This window comes from Macrotis lagotis, chromosome 1 (genome assembly GCF_037893015.1).
Source record: "Macrotis lagotis isolate mMagLag1 chromosome 1, bilby.v1.9.chrom.fasta, whole genome shotgun sequence".
Lineage (NCBI taxonomy): Eukaryota > Metazoa > Chordata > Mammalia > Peramelemorphia > Peramelidae > Macrotis > Macrotis lagotis.
The window spans coordinates 495265648-495285064 of record NC_133658.1 but is presented as its reverse complement, the minus strand read 5'-3'; the positions used below and the strand labels follow the sequence as shown (position 1 = coordinate 495285064).

The 19417-nt window shown below is 35.1% G+C and overlaps 1 protein-coding gene across 1 annotated transcript in view; it reads left to right on the top strand.

The window, feature by feature from the left end:
• The window catches only part of GRIK1 (glutamate ionotropic receptor kainate type subunit 1), a 164583-nt gene that overhangs the window by 119839 nt on the left and 25327 nt on the right, over positions 1-19417 (top strand). The window lies entirely within an intron of this gene.

Below are 19417 nucleotides of genomic sequence, written 5' to 3'. Positions count from 1 at the left end.
TCATGAATACTATCATGTGTTCATTGAATGTACATACATTAGATACTGGAGGACAAAACATTCTACATGTTTTTAACAAGGCAATTCTATCATTCTAAATATTTTTCATTCCCTTGGATCCCAGAATGATATTTTATCTTTTTTTGTAATCAGTCTTTAGCTTTGACTTGAAGGTTGGAATGATGTAATATACTATAATTCTGATTTTTCTAAGGTTTTCTGATATCATTCTAAGGATGTTACACATAGTACACTATTTTGTAAATTATATTGATTTTTATGGAATCTAAATTAGAATGTTCAAGAATTTAGGCTTGGATTTAGGAAGACAGATTCAAATCCTGCCTCAAATATTTACAAGATGTACTTCCAAGAGCCAGGATGGCAGATTAAGCAGGAAATCACTTGAACTCTCCCATATTCACCTCCATATAAAATATAGTTTTCACCTCAAAACAAATTCCAGAATGTCAGAACCAATAAAATTACAGGGTGAAATAATTTTCTAGTCTTAAGACTACTTGGAATTTAAGCAGGCAAGGTTTATCTCACTTTGGTAAAAGGGTAACACAGGTTAGGGCAGAAAATGTCCCAGCAATGTAGCAGGAGGCCCTGAATTACAGATCAGGGACTAAGGGTGCACAGCCCCTTTGCTACAAAGGGCAAGCAACTACAGTGAATAAAGGACTGAACAGACAGTAAAATCTGCTTCTTGTGGACCTCAACTTTCCCCTTTCAGAACTAGATACATCTAACTAAAAAATGAACAAGACAGAAGTTAAGGAGGTGAACAGAATTAGAAAAAAGTTATATATGACAGACCTATGGAAAAAAAAACTGAAGGGGGATAGAACAGAATATACTTTTTTCCTATGGAATATGGCACTACCTAAAAATTGACCACATATTAAGGCATAAAACCTTCAAAATCAAATGTGGAAAAAAAGAAATATTAAATGCATTTTTTCTGTTCATAGTGCAATAAAAATTACATTAAATAAAGAACAGTGGAAAGATAAATTAAAAATTAATTGGAGGGGCAGCTAGGTGGTGCAGTAGATAGAGCACTGGCCCTGGAGTCAGGAGTACCTGAGTTCAAATACGACCTCAGACACTTAATAATTACCTAGCTGTGTGGCCTTGGGCAAGCCACTTAACCCCATTGCCTTGCAAAAAAAAAAAAAAAAAGAACTAAAAAAATTAATTGGAAACTAAATCATTTAATCCAAATAATAAGTGGATCAAAGGACAAGTCATAGAAATGATCAATAATTTCATTAAAAAGGAGAACAACAATGAGACAACATACCACACATACCAACAATAAAACAACAGCCAAAACAGTACTTAAGGGAAATTTTGTTTATCTAAAGTTTTATACCAATAAGGAAAAAAGCAGATCAATGACTTGGGCATACAACTAAAAGAAACTAGGAAAAACAAATTAATAATCTTCAAGTAAGTACCAAATTGAAAATTCTCAAAAACAAAGATGAGATTAATAAAATTTAAAGTTAGAAAACTATTGAGTTAGTGAATAAAACTAGGAGCTTGTTATGAGAAAAAAAATAGTAAGATAGAAAACTGTTGAATAAAGTGATTTTTTTAGTTGGTTTTTTTTTTTGCAAGGCAATGGGGGTTAAGTGGCTTGCCCAAGGCCACACAGCTAGGTAATTATTAAGTGTCTGAGGCCGGATTTGAACTCAGATACTCCTGACTCCAGGGCCAGTGTTCTGTCCATTGCACCACCTAGCCACCCCGAATAAAGTGATCTTAAAAATAAAGAAGAAAACCAAATTGCCAATATCAAAAATGAAAAGGGTGAATTCACCACCAATGAGGAGGAAATTATTAGGAGCTATTTTGTCCAATTAGAAGTCAATAAATTTGGCAACTGATGAAAAATCTCTGAATATTTATGAAAATATAAATTACCCAGGCTAATAGAAAAGGAAATATAATACATAAATAATACATTTTGGCCAAAAAAAAAAGGAATTAGCCATCAATAAACTCTCTAAGAAAAAATCTCTAGGACCAGATGGGTTTACAAGTGAATTCTACCAAATATTTAAAGAAAAATTAATTACAATAACATATACAACTATTTGGAAAAACATGTGAACAATAAGTCCTACCAAATTCCTTTAACAACACAAATTGGGTACTGATACCTAAACCAGGAAAAGTTAAAACATGGAAAGAAAACTATAGACCAATTTCCCTAATGAATATCAATGCAAAAAAAATAAAAGACTAGCAAAGAGATTTTGGCGATAAATCACATGAATCATATGATCAGGAGGGTTTTATACTAGGAAGACTGGTCTGGCTCAATATTAGGAAAGCCATAGCATAACTGACCATATCAATTTAAAAAAACAATAGAAATCATATGATTATCTCATTAAATGCAGAAAAAGCCTTTGAATGAAAATACAGCATCTACTCTTAATAAAAACACAAAAGAGCCTAGAAATAAATGGGACTTTCCTTAAAATGATAAGTAATATCTATCTAAAGTTACCAGTGAGCATTATCTGTAATAGCATAAGCTAGGAACCTTCCTAAGAAGATTGGGGTAAAGCAAAGATACTCATTATGAACACTATTATTGAGAAGTTTACTTGAAATTTTAGCTATAGCAATAAGAGTAAAAAAAGAAATTGAAGAAATTAAAATAGATAATGAAGGAACAAAAACTATTACTTTGTCAATTATAATTGTATATGTAGAAAATCCTAAAGAATCAACTAAAAAATAGGTTAAATAATGAACACTTCAACAGAGTTGGATATAAAATGAACTCACATAAATCAACAGCATTTCCTATGTATTATTACCAACAAAGACCAGCAATAAGAGATAGAAAGAGAAATTCCATATAAATAACTATAGACAATGTAAAATACTTAGAAATCTACCACCAAGACTAACCTAGGAACTATATGAACGGTTACCCATAGAGTCAGATTGAAACAATTGGAAAAAATATTAATTTGGGTAGGCTGATATAAGGTAAGAATGATTCCGCCTAAATTAATTTTTTGATTCAGTACCATACCAAACTAACCAAAAATATTTTATAGAGCTTTTGTTCTGGAAGAACAAAAGGTCAAGAATATTAAGGGATTTAATGAAAAAAAATCATACGACAGTGGCGTAATCATACCAGATCTCAAACTGCATTACAAAACAGGAATCATCTAAATAATCTGCCATTTGCTTAGAAATAGAATGATGGATCAGTGGAATAGATCAGGTACACAAGCTACATAGTAAGCAAACATAGTAATCTAACATTTGCCAAACCCAAAGATTCCAGTTTCTTGAATAAGAGCTCTCTGTTTGAGAAAAGTTCCTGGGGAAACTGTAAAACAAAATGGAAGAAATTAGACATAAACCAATCTCTTACACCATCTAACAAGACAAGGTCAAACTACATATATGATTTATCAAAGAGGGAGTTTTTATCCCAGTGGCCTGACTCTTTGGGTTTATCAAACAGCAGATTACTATAATCCTCTCCTGCTTTTACACCTAGTCTATTCCACTGGTCCACCACTCTATTTCTTAGCCAATACCAAACAGTTTTGATGACTGATGCTTTATAATATAATTTTAGATCTGGTAGTGCTAAGCCACCTTCGTTTGCATTTTTTTTCATTAAGCTCCTGGCAATTCTTGACTTTTTATTTCTCCATATGAATTTACTTACAAGTTTTTCTAGCTTATTAAAGTAATTTTTTGGAATTTTGATTGGTAGGGCACTAAACAGATAGTTTAGTTTTGGTAGAATTGTCATTTTTATTATATTAGCTCTCCCTATCCATGAGCAGTTGATATTTGCCCAGTTATTTAAATCTGATTTAATTTGTGTGAGAAGTGTTTTATAATTGTTTTCAAAAAGATTCTGAGTCTGTCTTGGCAAATAGACTCCCAAGTATTTTACACTGTCTGAGGTTACTTTGAATGGAATTTCTCTTTCTAGCTCTTCCTGCTGTTTCTTGCTAGTCATATATAGGAAAGTTGAGGATTTATGGGGGTTTATTTTATAACCTGCAACTTTGCTAAAATTGCTAATTGTTTCCAGTAGTTTTTTTAGATGATTTCTTGGGATTCTCTAGGTAGACCATCATGTCATCTGCGAATAGTGAGAGTTTTATCTCTTCCTTCCCAATTCTAATTCCTTTAATTTCTTTTTCTTCTCTAATTGCTGATGATAACATTTCTAATACAATATTTAATAGTAGTGGTGATAATGAGCACCCTTATTTAACCCCTGATCTTATTGGGAATGCCTCTAGCCTCTCCCCATTGAGTATAATGCTTGTTGATGGTTTCAGATAGATACTGCTAATTATTTTAAGGAACAGTCCATTTATTCCTACACTCTCTAGTGTTTTTAATAGGAATGTATGCTGTATTTTGTCAAAAGCTTTTTCAGCATCTATTGATATGATCATATGGTTTCTGATAGGTTTGTTATTGATATAATTGAGTATACTAACAGTTTTCCTAATATTGAACCAACCCTGCATTCCTGGAATAAATCCTACTTGATCATAATGTATTATCCTAGTGATGACTTGTTGTAGTCGTTTTGCTAAGATTTTATTTAGGATTTTTGCATCTATATTCATGTAGGTCTATAATTTTCTTTCTCTGTTTTAACTCTTCCTGGTTTAGGTAGCAGTACCATATTGGTTTCATAGAAAGAGTTAGGCAGAGTTCCATCTTTCCCTATTTTTCCAAAGAGTTTATATAGGATTGGAACCAATTGTTCCTTAAATGTTTGGTAGAATTCCCTTGTGAATCCATCAGGCCCTGGAGATTTTTTTTTTAGGGAGTTCACTAATGGCTTGTTGAATTTCTTTTTCTGAGATAGGGTTGTTCAGGTATTTAATCTCTTCTTCATTTAACCTGGGCAATTTATATTTTTTGTAAAAATTCATCCATTTCACTTAGATTATCAAATTTATTGCCATAAAGTTGGGCAAAATAATTTCGAATTATTACTTTAATTTCCTCCTCATTGGTGGTGAGTTCACCTTTTTCATTTATAATACTAGCAACTTGGTTTTCTTCTTTCTTTTTTTTAATCAAATTGACCAGAGGTTTATCAATTTTATTGGTTTTTTCATAATACCAACTTTTGGTTTTATTTATTAATTCAATAGTTTTTTTGCTTTCAATTTTATTAATTTCTCCTTTGATTTTTAAAATTTCTAATTTGGTATTTGATTGGGGATTTTTGATTTGTTCTTTCTCTAATTTTTTTTAGTTGCATGTTTAGTTCATTGATTTCCTCTTTCTCCAATTTATTCATATAAGCATTTAGAGCTATAATATATCCCCTGAGAGTTGCTTTGAATGAATCCCATAGGTTTTGGTATGTTGTTTCATTATTATCATTATCTAGGATAAAATGGTTAATTCTTTCTATAATTTGTTTTTTGGTCCACTCATTTTTTAAGATGAGTTTATTCAGTTTCCAATTTGCTCTGGGTCTATATCTCCTTGGCCCAGTATTGCATATGACTTTTATTGAATTGTGATCTGAGAAAGATGTATTCACTATTTCTGCCTTTCTGCAGTTGATCATTAGGTTTTTATGTCCTAGTACATGGTCAATTTTTTTTATAAGTTCCATGTACTGCAGAGAAAAAGGTATATTCCTTCCTATCCCCATTCAGTTTCCTCCATAAGTCTACCATATCTAATTTTTCTAACAATCTATTTACCTCCCTAATTTCTTTCTTGTTTGTTTTATGATTTGATTTATCTAGATCTGATAGCGGGAGGTTGAGGTCTCCTACTAGTAGAGTTTTGCTGTCTATGTCTTCCTGTAATTCTTTCAGCTTCTCTAAGAATTTGGGTGCTGTCCAACTGGGTGCATATATATTCAATATTGAAATGACTTTATTGTCTATGGTACCTTTTAGGAGGATGAAATTTCCTTCTTTATCTCTTTTAACACTATCTATTTTTGCTGCTGCTTGGTCTGAGATAAGAATTGCTACCCCTGCTTTTTTTACTTCAGCTGAAGCAAAATATATTTTGCTCCAACCTTTTACCTTTACTCTATATGTATCTCTCTGCTTCAAATGAATTCCTTGTAAGCAGCATATTGTAGGATTCTGGTTTTTAATCCACTCTGCTATTTGCTTGTGTTTTAAGGGAGAGTTCATCCCATTCACATTTAAGGTTATGATTACTAATTCTTTATTGGCCTCTGTGCTATCTTCCCTCTGTTTGTATTTTCCCCCTTTCCCCCCCTTTTATCCATATTCCCCAGTATTTTGTTTTTGAATACCACCCCCTTCAGTGTGTTTGCCCTCCTATATCACTCCCTCCCCTTTCTTTCCCCTTTCCCTGTTCCCTTCCCTTCCTTTTGCTATTTCCCCTTATTTCCTCCACTCCCCTTCCCTTTCTCTGTCCCCCTCCCCTTTTCCCCTTTTAATACTTGAAAGGTTAGATGTTTTATAAGTTAACTGAGTATGTGTAGGTTGACTTTAAGCCAAGTCTGATGAGAAGAAGATTCAGGTGTTTCTCCTCTACTCCCTTCTTCCCCTCTATTACCATAGGTTTTTTGTACCTCTTAGTGTAATGAGATTTGTCCCATTCAATCCCCTCCCTCCTCCCGTCTCTTTCCTGTCCCCCTTTTTAGGGAGGTAGTGCATTTTTTTTTAGATCATTCTATCTAAGTCATAGAAAATTCTGAGTGTCTGTCCCTTCTAGTTCAGTATATTCTGTTGAATAGAGTCCAAATTCCTGAGAGTTATTAGAGTCTTTCTCCCCAGTGGAGTTAAAGCCAGTTACATCCCATTAGATATCAGTCTCATGGATAGGTCATGGATGTCCAGCATTTCTGGCTAGGTATATTCTCTCTGTTAGAGTTACATTTCTCAGGATTCTCAGGATTTATGAGTCTCTACCCCCCCATGCTGGGATATAGCCAGTTTCAACTTGCTGGATTGCATTTTTTTCCCTTTTACCGCCCCCCCCCTTTTTTTAACCTTTTCATGTGTCTCTTGAACCTCCTGTTTGATATCCAAATTTTCTGTTTAGCTCTTGTCTTTTCATCAGAAATATTTGGAATTCTTCCATTTCGTTAAATGTCCATCTTTTTCCCTGGAAGAGAAGGCTCAGCTTTGCAGGAAAGTAGATTCTTGGCTGCATTCCAAGCTCCCATGCTCTTCAAAATATCTCGTTCCAGGCCCTTCGATCCCTTAAAGTTGATGCATCCAGGTCCTGCGTGATCCTTACTGTGGCTCCTTGATATTTAAATTGTTTCTTTCTGGCTGCTTGCAGGATTTTCTCTTTTATCTGATAGTTCTGGAGTTTGGCCACAACATTCCTTGGTGTTTTCCTTTTAGGATCTTTTTCTGGTGGGGATCGATGTACTCTTTCAATAACTACTTTGCCCTCCGATTCCATGATGTCAGGGCAGTTTTCCATCACTAGATCCTGTAATATTAAGTCCAGGCTTTTTTTCTCTTCAATGTTTTCAGGAAGTCCTATAAGTTTCAGATTTCCCCTCCTCGATCTATTCTTGAGGTCAGTGGTTTTGTTGATGAGGTATTTCACATTTGCTTCTATTTTTTCTATTTTTTTGATTTTGTTTAACTGACTCTTGCTGTCTCGTGGAGTCATTAGTTTCTGTAGACTCCATTATTTTTTGGGGGGAGGAGTTTTCTTCATCAACCTTTTCCAATTGGTCAATTCTACTTTTGAAAGAGCTTTCCAATTGACCAATTGAGGTTTTGAGAGAATTAATTTCTTTTTGCATTTGCTCATTTGAGGATCTGAGAGAATTATTCTCATTTTGCAAGGTATTAATTGTCTCCCCCAAATTTTTCAGTTGATTTTTAAACTCCTTCCTTATTTCTTCAAGGAAGTCTTTCTGTGCTGGAGACCATATTGTATTCTCCTCAGAGGTTCCAGGTCTCTCTGGGTTGGGGTCTTTCCCTTCCAGGAATTTTTCTATGGATCCACCTTTCCGCTGACCCTTCTTCATTATGCTAAGACCTTAAGTTGGGTGGGGCTGGGTCACTTGGGCCTGGGATCTCTAAAGGCTTTACCGAGTGCAGTTTCTCTGGCTGGCCAGTAGGAGGTGCTGGTTGCCCTCTCTGGAGTGTCTGAGACCTTGGTTGCGAGGCCTTCTCCCTTTGCTTGGGGGAGGGAATTGGAGCTATTGAATTCTTTTGCCTTCAATCAATGGTGGGCTTTACCCTGGCCTGAAGTCATTCCTCAGCTGGGCTGGTTCTTGTGCTCACACACCTGGACCTGAGGCAGAAGTAGTTTGCATTTGTTTGGGAGGAGGCCTCAGTGCAATGGAGGCGTGGGCTCAGAGTTTCTCAGACCTGAGGAGCCCAGGGATGGTGTCCGCAGCTCTCCTGCACCAGACCTCTCCCCGCAGCCCCTTCCCCAAGCTCCATGGGGACAGCCCCAACACCAGCGCCTCTGCTTCCCCGCGGACCTAAGCCCCCTTCATCCAGCCCCACTGCTGATCCAGCAGGTCCGGCTCTCGGGCCCTCAGACTCCCGGTTCCGATTCAGCTGTTGGTCTGGCTGATCTTCCCTGGGAGCCCAGACTCACCTGCCGGTACTCAGCCAAGGCTGCTGCGGGAGACAAATCCTGAGGTAGATTTTCCTCTCCTGGCTTGTTTCATGTAATAGATGGGGAAGAGATCAGGAGACTTTAGAACTGTGCCTGTCTTCTCTCCGTCATCTTGGCCCCCTCCTACATATGACTTAAACAAAAGGGTGATACCAATAAATAAATCAGGAGAGCAAGGAATAGTTTATCAAAATGTCAGATCTATGGAAAAAGGAAGAATTTTGTTCCAAGACATAGAGAGCATTGCAAAATATAAACTAGATAATTTTGATCATGCTAAATTAAAAAGGCTCTGCACAAGTAAAACCAATGCAACCAAGATTAAAAAGAAAGCAGAAATGTGGGAAACAATATCTCTGAAAAAGACCTCATTTCTCAAAAATATAGAGAACTGAGTCAAATTTATAAGAATACAATCATTTCTCAATTTATAAATGGTCAAAGGTTATGAACAGGCAATTTTCAGATGATGAACTCAAAGCTATATATATATATATATATATATATATATAGTTATCATTATCATTATCATTATATAATTATAGTTATATTAAGAATTCTTGAAAACACCTGACACCTATCAGATTGAATGATATGGCAGAAAAGGAAAATGATAAATGTTAGAGAACTTGTGGAAAAACTGGGACATTAATGTGCTGATGGCAGAGTTGTGAACTTTTCCAACCATTCTGGAGAGCAGTTTGTAAAAATGCTCAAAGGACTATCAGACTGTGCCTACCCTCTGTTCCAGTAAAATCACTACTAGCTCTATATCCCAAAGAGATGATTAAAAAAAGGGGAAAGAACTTAAATATAAAAAAAATTTCAACCTCTTATTTTTGGGAACAAAGGTTTAGAAATTGAGGAGATGCTCATAAATTGGGAAAATTGGAGTAAGTCTTGAGTAAGTAATAGAATATTATTGTGCTATAAGAAATGATGACCAGGTAAATTTCAGAAACAACTGGAAAGATTTACATGAACTGCTATAAAGTGAAGTGAACCAGAATGACATTGTATAAAATATCAGCAATACTGTGTGATAATCAACTATAAATGACTTAACTCTTCTCAGGAATACAATGATCCAAAACAATTACAAAGAATTCATGATGAAAAATACTAGCTGTGGGGCGGCTAGGTGGCGCAGTGGATAGAGCACTGGCCCTGGAGTATGGAGTACCTGAGTTCAGATCTGGCCTCAGACACTTAATAATTACCTAGCTGTGTGGCCTTGGGCAAGCCACTTAACCCCATTGCCTTGTAAAAACCTAAAATTAAAAAAAATTTTTAAAAAAATATTAGCTGTGTCCAGAGCAAGAACTAAAAGTATCTGAGTGTAGACCAAAGCATTCTATTTTTACTTTATTTTTTCATGGTTTTTTTTTCCTCTTTTGGCCTGTTTCTCCCATCTTAAGTTGTCTCATATATGTTTAACATGACCACATAAATATAATCTATATCAAATTGTATACCATCTTAGGGAAGGAGAGAGAAAATTGGAACTCAAAAATTTCTACAAAATTAATTTTGAAAATTATCTTTATATATTATTGTAGAGAAATACTATTTAAAATCTTTACAAGTTATATGACCCTGAGCAAATCATTTAATCTCTTTTGACTTAAATTTCCTTTTTTATAAAATGGGGAGGTCTGAGCCAATGACCTCTAAGTTTTCTTACAGTACTAAATGTATGTAATCTTGTGATTTCATGCTTCTACTTATGAGAGACTAATCACAAAGTATACCTAGTGGATCTCAGAATTCTTTAAAGAATAAGATGATCTAGGGGGCTGCTAGGTGGCACAGTGGATAGAGCAACGGCCCTGGAGCCAGGAGGACCTTAGTTGAAATCTGACCTCAGACACTTAATAATTACCTAGCTGTATGGCCTTGGGGCAAGCCACTTAACCCCATTGCCTCGCAAAAAAAAAAAAAAAAAAAAAAAAAAAAACCTAAGGGAAAAAAGAATAAGATGATCCAAGGTATGACACAAATTGCTAAATTTCAGCAAAATTTTCTATGTAAAATTTATACTATAATGATAATTAAAATTCAGAATGATGATCTGGAAGTAATATAAGATTCTGAAATACCTATCAATGTATGTTTTTTTTACACTGAATAAAATTTGTGGAATCAGTTTCATTGCTAATCTCTTTCATTTGATAAATTCTAATTAATTAAACTATTCAGAGAATCTAGGAATTCATAGGTGAAAAACTTAGACCCTGATCATGATAATAATCTCCATCTAATAGGATGAATAAGAAAAAATAAATAATCCACTCAAAATAAAATCTATAGTCCATGCTAGGAGCAGGGGAGGGTGGGAAAGGAATCAGAAAAATAGAAGTAAGGAAGTAAGCAGTGACTAAGAAGGGCAAATCCATTTAGCATGCAAGAGGTACTTAAAGTACTATGTGAATAAAAGAAAAATATTGGCAAATTGGTCTCTAACCATACCATTGTTAGGATAAACATCTCTTTTGTTGAGATGTGACTGCTTCTACATGTCAGAGAAATAAATAGGATCCCATGGGCCTGTAGGGTTAAAACTGCTTAAAACATTCTTAATGAATACCTTGATTTAGAGAATAATGGAGTGAATGGCTTGTTCATATTATGATACATCAGGAAGGTAAGATATACTGTATCAAATGAGAAATACCAATTGCCTACTTTATAGAAATGTATCCATATAAATTGTTAATTGTCCATTAAATGGATTGACATGCATAGTTTTATTAGGCACTGTCATAACTAAATTTGGAAATAGATCTTATCACTTAAAATCAAGCATCTCACACTGCTTTTTGTCAATATATTGTCACCTCCAAGTAATGTAAAAAATAATGTTGATCAAAATAGGGCAATCATAAGAAATAATTCATTTCTAACTCTAGATTAGATAAAATAAGAGATAAAATTGAGGAACAACTAATATTAAAAGAGAAAAGTTGAAGCCCTTAAGGTCACTGAAAATCTTCATTAATATCTCAAGGAAGAAGATGGACTTTGCTTCCTTACTTCCATATCTTCCCAGCCTGGAATATCCACAAAGAAGAGACTCACACTTATACTTCTCAAATTCCTCCCTTAGCTAAGTAATAGAAGCCAGTTAATGATCTTCCATTTTCTGACCTCAACGTATACCATAGGGGAGGGAAGTAGACCAACAGTACACTCTCTTCTTCACTCTCTGTATCTCTCCCAAAACACTGCTCTTTCTCCATTCAATCCAGAAGAGCAGAGCAGTCAGGTAACCAACCCTCAGTGCTCTTGGCCTTTGCCCCACATTAACCATTTGGCAATACAATTAAAGTCATATATCTGGAAAAGATATTAATAAGAAATCTTGTAGAGGAAAATCATAAAAAATATTTTTAAAAGATCCCAGATGAAACAACAATGAAGAAAAATGAAGCAAAAGAATGGAAAGTGGACTCAAGACTAACAGAATAATAGAATAAGATATTTTTGTAAATGGTCAATTTGGAAATTTGTTTTGCTTGATGATGCACATTTCTTATAAGAATTCCCATCTCTCTCTCTCTCTCTCTCTCTCTCTCTCTATACATATACATATATATATATGTATATGTATAGAGAGAGAGAGAGAGAGAGAGAGAGAGAGAGAGAGAGATCAAGGAAATCAGTTCAAGATCTAGTAAATGGACATAAATTCTGTAAGCTCTGTGATAATACAAAAGAAAAATATAAGTAATCAGATAGCTTCAGCAGTTTATAGAAACTTAGCCATACATAATACAAAAGACCCGATCCAGGTCAGGAATTTGCAGAGTGCAAACCAAGAAGGTAATGCAAAAAACCTTTTCCTGGATCACATTATTTTGGAAGCAGCAAAAAAAAATTACAAGCACCCCAAACACAATGAAAAAACATTATGGGTTAAAATAAACTCAAGAGGTAAATATAGAGAATAACTCCACAACAATACAATCAAAAACTCTGAGGGGGAAATTGACTTTGTCATAGGAATTATAAAAATGGCAATTTCAAAGGCAAGAGATATAATATGAAATTAGAACTGAAATAAGAGTGCAGGAGGAAAAGATGGAAAACCTTAACTGAGACTCTCCAAAAAATAAAATAGAGAATGGAGTTAGGCAAAATGAGAATCAGAATTTTTTGCCTACCTCTCTCAATACATTATAATCCATAACAATGTAGAAAATGTGCCTAATCAAATTCTGATTAGGAAAGCAATGAGTTACAGTGAGTTATCTTTCCATCTTGGGGCAGCTCAGAAAGACAGAAAATGGTCTGCAGACCTGCTGTGGCTGGCCAAATGTGTAGTAGAGCATCAGAAGAGCAAGTGGAAATGCCAGCTGAGTGTACCTGCAGAAACAATGGCAAGAAGCCCAGCATCCAAAGACGGTAAAGGCACTGAACATCTCGGCAGTAAAAGATCCCAAGGATTCCTATATTAGTGCTGGATACAGGAATGACTGCCATCAGGCATCTCTGTGACTCATTTACCAGCTCTGCATCACATTTCCAGAGAAGAGAGAGCACAATCCTGGTTGAGGTCTCAGTTGTAAGAGAAGAGATCTCATTTCTAACCTATAATCCTATACATAAACCTACCTACAATGGAATAACCCAGGGCAAAAGATCAAAATCAAGGACAGGCCAATGTTTCAGTTGCTCAGTACCTATAGAAACTTCTAGTATGCCAAACAGTGGATGGAATGCCTCAGCAGGCTATAGAAACTCAATCATACATAATCCAAAAGACCCGAATTAGATCAGGAATTTGCAAATCAAGAAGGCAGTAAACTGCCCTTTCCCCAGATCACACTATTTTGGAAGTACCAAAAATTTACAAGTATACAGGATGAGCTGTGAAAGTAGGGAATGAACAAAAAACAAAACAAAACAGAAATTCAAGCCAGAAAACTCAAGTCACGTGAACAGAATCAAATACCACATAAAGATCAAAGTCAATAAGTACATTTGGAAAATTAGCAAACAAAAACGAAAAAGAATCTGCTCATAAAAAGCTACTGTGGTGTCACAGAAGCTGAAGACACAATTAGAAAAAAAGCAATGGTTTTAAAAAGCCGATAACTGAACCTCAAAGAAAGAAATACAGATTAAGCAGAAGTCAATAACAATTTCCAGAAAGTTGAAAGGAAAATTTTTAAAAGAGCAAAAAATGATTTGAAAAATCAAATAAGAATGGTAGAGGATAAATTGAGGAAAGAAATTAGAGCTATGCAAATATTATGAAAACAATATTAATAGCTTTTTAAAAGCAATAAAAATACTGAAAAAATATTTTAAAATCAAAATTGATCAAATGGTAAGTGAGCTAGAAAACCTCACTGAAACAAAATAACTGCATGAAAATTGTAGTTTGCCAAGTGGAAGGTCATAATTCCATGAGACAAAAAGAAACAATAAGACAAGTCAAAAGTAAAAAAAAAAAATTGAAGAAAATGTGAAATATCTCACAGAAAAAACCAAGTTGGAAAATAGGGTAAGGAGAGATAATTTAAGAATCATTTGGGGGGGGGGGTGGCTAGGTGGCGTAATGGATAAAGCACCGGCCCTGGAGTCAGGAGTACCTGGGTTCAAATCCAGTCTCAGACACTTAATTACCTAGCTTGTGTGGCCTTGGGCAAGCCACTTAACCCCATTTGCCTTGGAAAAACCTTAAAAAAATAAATTAAAAATAAAAGAATCATTGGACTATCTAAGGGCCTTGAGGAAAAAATATTAGGCATTATATTTCAAGAAATTATAAATCATAAAAGGAAACAAGTCAGTTAGCTTAGAACCAGAAGACAAAGTCGAAATTGAAAGAATTCACTAGGTACCTCTTAAATCATAGCCAAAATTCAAAAGTTTAAGGTAAAGGAGAAAATTACTGCAAGTAGTCAAAAATAAAGGAGCCACATTCAGAATCACATAGAATTTAGCAGTTAACATTTTAATGGAGGACATCCAGTTGGCACAGTGGAAGTCTTGAAGTCAGGAACACTTATCTTCCAAACTTCAAATTCATCCTCAATACTGTGTGACACTGGGTAAATCACTTAACCTTGTTTATCTCTTCAATAAAATGGGATGGAGAAAGAAGTGGCAAACCACTCCAATATCTTTGCCAAAAAAACATCAAATGGGAGGGGGGGGTCACAAAAAGTCATACATGACTGAAACTACTGAAGAACAACAACTTTTAAGTTAAGGAACAAAATATGATATTGCAGAAAGCTGAGAAGTTGGTTCAAAATTAAGAATAACATATCCAGCAACATTGAGCATAATCTTATAAGGGGAGAATGGATATTTATGAAATAGATTACTTTAAAATATTCTCCATGAAGAGAACAGAACTAAATTTAAACAAGAGTCAGGAGAAATATAAAAAAGGTAAATTTGATTGAGAGGGACTAAATGAGATTAAAGAATTTACAATCCTTTGTGAGAAAATGATAACATTTAACCCCTCAGAAGTTTTTCATCACTAGGATTATTTGTTAGAGGGAATCTATTTAGAGAGCATGGGCATGATTATATCATGTGAGGATGATAACAAAAGAAGAATGGAAGAGTGAGAAAAAGGGAGGGGGAAGGGAGGGAAAGAATAGAAATAGGGGAAAATTATCTCACATATGTGGGTAGATAAGAAAGAGTTGATATAATAGAAGCACAGTTTATTTTATATCCTGCAACTTTGCTAAATTTGTTAAATTATTTCAACTAGTTTTTCAGTTGATTTTCTAGGATTCTCTAAGTATACCATCATATCATGTACAAAGAGTGATAACTTTGTTTAGCAAATTTTCCAATCTAGTCCTGTCAATCAGCTCTTCATGCTGAGGACCAACCAGCTAAACTTGATCACTAAATGAAGAATTCTCTGGACATGACAGGCAATGAAACAAAGACATGTATAAAATTATCTTGAGGTTTGTGTTAAACTCCTTTCTGTCTTTCAGTGAAATGTCAGAATGGCTTTTAAAAAAAGTACAGTGAATACCAAAAAAAAAAAAATTAGACCATTTAAAAACATGAAACAATAGTTAATCTAAGTTGGAAGAATTTGTCCAAAAATTAGCTGAGTTTTCTCCTATTTTAGTCACTGAATCCCATAAGTACAGAAATTCTTTGCATAAATGGAGAGAGGAAATCTTATTAAAAAACAACTGCAGCTAAGGTGAGAGTAGGTTTTTGGATTCTTTCAATTGTGAAGCCAAAGGTAATAGGAAACAAAATTTCATCTGCTAATCATCTCACCCTGTAGTGAGCATAAATGGACATCATGAAAATAAACAAACAAAAATACTATCACTTCTGGGTTAATTGAAGTTAATGTGCCGATGTGCAGAGGGTGAAAAAGAAAAGAACTTCTACAAAGAACTTGACAAGATTCCCCAAATCAATTCCAGAAATTCCATGATACTTAAGTGGTTTTCACATGAATGTAAGCATGAGGAAGTATGGCAATATTTTCTTTAAAAATCCTATTTGAGGGCAGCTAGGTGGTGCAGTGACTAGAGCACAGACCCTAGAGTTAGGAGGACCTGAGTTCAAATGTGACCTCAGACACTTAATTGCTTAGCTGTGTGACCTTAATAAATATATATTTTTTTAAAATCCTATTTAAGATTAAGCAAAGAAGGCCAATCTCTTTAGGATTACCCCAAATCATGTAAATCAAAAAAGGATAGAGACGATCTTTAACAAATTGTATTAACTTAGGTTATGAGGTCTCTGGCTTCTTTAGCAAAGAAATAAACATTCTGCTTTTTCAAAGAGAAAAAACTATACTCAGACTGGATTTGAATTCACAAGTTCAAGCCCTTTTATGGACTTGATAGACCTAGTGACATTGGTCTTTGACTTATTTTCTTCTTTGCCTTCATGGTTGAGCATAGAAATAGCTAGATTTTAGTGCCTCTCAGCAAGAACCCTGCTGTCCAGGGAATCCTCTTATCTCTTATAGGATCTATTCCATAATTCTCAGTATCCACCCCTTGACTCATGAAATGAACTGAGACAGAGAGATCCAGACAGGAAAGGGAGGAAATAATAGGAATGGCAAAGAAGTAAACCATTTACAAACTTGAGAACAGTCAGTTATTCAATAAGCATTTACTGACAGTCTACTATGTAGTAAATACAATTCTAAGTACTAAGAATTCAAAGAATGACAAAAAAATCAGTCCCTGCCCTCCAGGATCTCACAGTCTAAGATATTTGAACCTAGATATAGGATAAACTGGAAAAATTTAAAGATACTAATATCCGGGAAGGGATTAGGAAAGGCTTCTTATACAAAGTGGGACTCTACTTGGAACTTGAAGGAAGCCAATGAGGAGAAGAAATGAACCTAAGGAAGGAAGAAATTCCAGGCATTGAGACAATATGAAAATGTCCATAGTTGTGAGATGAAATATCTTGTGTGATGAAATGTCTCATGTGAGGAAATATCTTGTGGTTAAGAGGTCATTGTCACTGGATTGCAGAGTACAGGGTAAGGAACATGGTAAAAGAAAATTAGAGGGGCGGCTAGATGGCGCAGTGGATAAAGCACCAGCCCTGGAGTCAGGAGTACCTGGGTTCAAATCTGGTCTCAGACACTTAATAATTACCTAGCTGTGTGGCCTTGGGCAAGCCACTTAACCCCATTTGCCTTGCAAAAGCCTAAAAAAAAATTAGAAAGAAGGGAGATAGGTAACGGAGGACCTTGAATGCCAGAGGATTTTGTGTTTGATCCTGGAGGGAGCCAGTGGAGTTAATTGAATTAGAAGGTGACATAATCAGATCTGTGCTTCCATAAATGGAAGATGAACTGGACTAGAAAAAGACTTAAGGAGATAATGACATAAGATAATGAGGGTCTGAATTATTTATGAGAGTATTCTTAATTGCACCAAAGCACAAAGCTCCCCCAAGTCTCTAGAGCAGTAAACTGAGATTAGAGACATGTGGAATTTTTCTGTTCTCATCTGAAGTGAGGTAGGCCTCCTCCATCTCTCTCCAAGTTAGAGTCCGATTCAGACGCTCAAAAATTTGAAGCTTTGATAGTCCCAAAGGAATATTATTCTGAAGGATTCAAAAGGGGGATTCAAAGAGAATCCCCCCATTTGGAGATTCTCAAAAGGAACTAGCAAAATCTAGAGCTCTCTAAGCCTCACTAATTCTGCCCTGTCCCTCACAGGGTGGGACATTGAATTCTTCCAGTAAAGAGAGAGTCCCATGCCAATGGACTTTGGAACAAGGGTTATATTTTTAATGTTATTTAATTTAATTTTTTCCAATTACATGCAAAGGTGATTTTCAATAATCATTTTTTGTAAGATTTTGAGCTCTGCATATTTTCTACCTCCTTTCCTCCCATCCCCCTTCCCACAACAGCCAACAATCTCATATATGTTATATATGGACAATCATGATCTATATTTGTCATGTTGTGAAAGAAGAATCAAAGGTAAAAAAGAAAAAACATGAAAAAGAAAGAAAAAATATAAAAGGCATTTTAAGGAGTGGCAATAGCATTCTTTGGTTTGCATTCAGAGTCTATAGTTTTTGTTTTTTGTTTCTTCTGGATGCAGATAGCTTTCCCTAACAAGTCTTTTAGAATTGTCTTTGATTACTAGACTGCTGAGAAGAGCTAAGTCCATCATAGTGAATCATCACACAATGTTGTTTTTAATGTGTACAATATTCTCCTGCTTCTGTTCACTTCACTCAGCATCAGTTCATGCAAGTTTTCTCAGGCTTTTCTGAAGTCTTCCTGCTAATGATGTCTTATAGAGCAATAGTATTTCATCATGTTCATATACCACAATTTGATCAGCCATTTCCCAGTGATGGACATTCCATCAATTTCCAATTGTATGTCACTCCAAAAAAAGTTGCTCTAAATGTTTTTGTACATGTGGGTCTTTCCCAGGGGTAAAATTTTTAATAGGAAATTTAGAAAGAAAGAGGGCGTGAGATAATAAGTTCAGTTTTGCATATGTTGAGTTTAAGATATCTATAAGACATGCAGTTCAAGATTTCTAATAGGTAATTGGAGGTGCAAGACTGCAGACTTTCAGGAATTAGGTGAGATAAATAGGTTGGTGACACAGTGGAAAGAGTTCTAGGCAGGAGTCAGGAAGACTCATCTTCAGTTCTAATCTGGTTTCAGACACTTAGTAGATGTGGGATCCTGGGCAATTCATTTAACTGTATTTACTTCATGCAAAAATGAGAAGGAGAAGGAAATAGCAAACTGCTCCATTATCTTGGTCAGAAAACTGAAATGAGTGAACAACAACAAACTGTAAAATCCATTGGAGTTAATGATGAGATCGCCAAGTAAAATATTAATTAGGGAGAGGAAAAGAGAGAGAGGGTATGAACTGAAAGTAAAACCAGCTAAAGAGACTGAAAAAGATTGGTCATATAGGTAGGTAATTCAGTAGAGAGTAGTGAGCAAAGGACAGAGGAAAAATCTAGAAAAGAGAGTATCAAGAAGAAGGTAGTTCCAGTTTGAAAAATTGCAAGGAAAAGTCAAGAAGAATGAGGATTGAGAACAGTCCATTGGATTTGTGATTTTTGGAACCATTAGAGAACTTTGGAGAAAGCAATTTCAGTTGAATGAGAGAGCTCAAGAAATTTACCATAGTACACAAAGTTCCAGACTGGATTAGAATCCTATTATCATTGTAGCCAGGTGTAAGTTGAGGACTTGTTTAAAGTGAAGAGGAATTCCGCACCCTTGTAATGTAGGCAATGCCATCCTAGCACAGTCCTCCACATCTTCTTT